Source organism: Mus pahari, chromosome 16 (genome assembly GCF_900095145.1).
Source record: "Mus pahari chromosome 16, PAHARI_EIJ_v1.1, whole genome shotgun sequence".
NCBI lineage: Eukaryota > Metazoa > Chordata > Mammalia > Rodentia > Muridae > Mus > Mus pahari.
The window spans coordinates 36,866,675-36,867,340 of NC_034605.1; the positions used below are offsets into that span (position 1 = coordinate 36,866,675).

Here is a 666-nt window from a genome sequence, read left to right on the forward strand (position 1 = left end):
TTAACAATCTAGGAAGTTCGAGGCCATCAGCAGTTCCAGTGCAATTTCAGGTGCAATTGGGAGCTGAGGAATTTCAATGGAGCTGTTGGTATAGTGGACCTTGTAGGTAAAATACATGCACACTTTCAATAGCACATGTGAATGGATCTCTCTAAAATTGACCTCATTGGTTTTATTCTTGGCAAAGGGCCTGGACCACTCAAAATGGCCTCTATTGTTCCTGATGTTAATGCATGTTATCTTTTTACAATAAATCCTTGACTCTCAGAAGATATTAATTTCACATGCATAGCACCAGGGCCTATACAGACACCATAGATTTTTTTTTTCTCTCCACCCATTATATGCTTATAAAATTCTATTTAATCCCAGAGGATCTTTAGTAGTTTCTTGGTGAGGTCGAAATGTGGTCTGCAAGTAACTTGCATCTGAAGAACTTTTTAATCTCCACTGCCATCAGCACAGCCCTGGAATACTGTGATGACCTCATTGTCACTGACTTCAGCACAGAAGCCAGAGATCTCGGCACAATGCGACTCAGACCACTCAAGCAGGAAAAGAAAAGAATAAATCCTTAAAACAACCTGGAATAGAAAAGAGTTCTCCTTGCTTCGTATTCTAGTTCAGTCTATCTTTATTGATCCACTATACCCACAGGGCTGATGT

The 666-nt window shown here is 40.1% G+C and overlaps 1 pseudogene; it reads right to left on the minus strand.

Moving 5' to 3' along the window:
- On the minus strand, window positions 1-341 carry LOC110334084 (annotated as a pseudogene).
- Window positions 342-666: the final 325 nt, after the last annotated feature.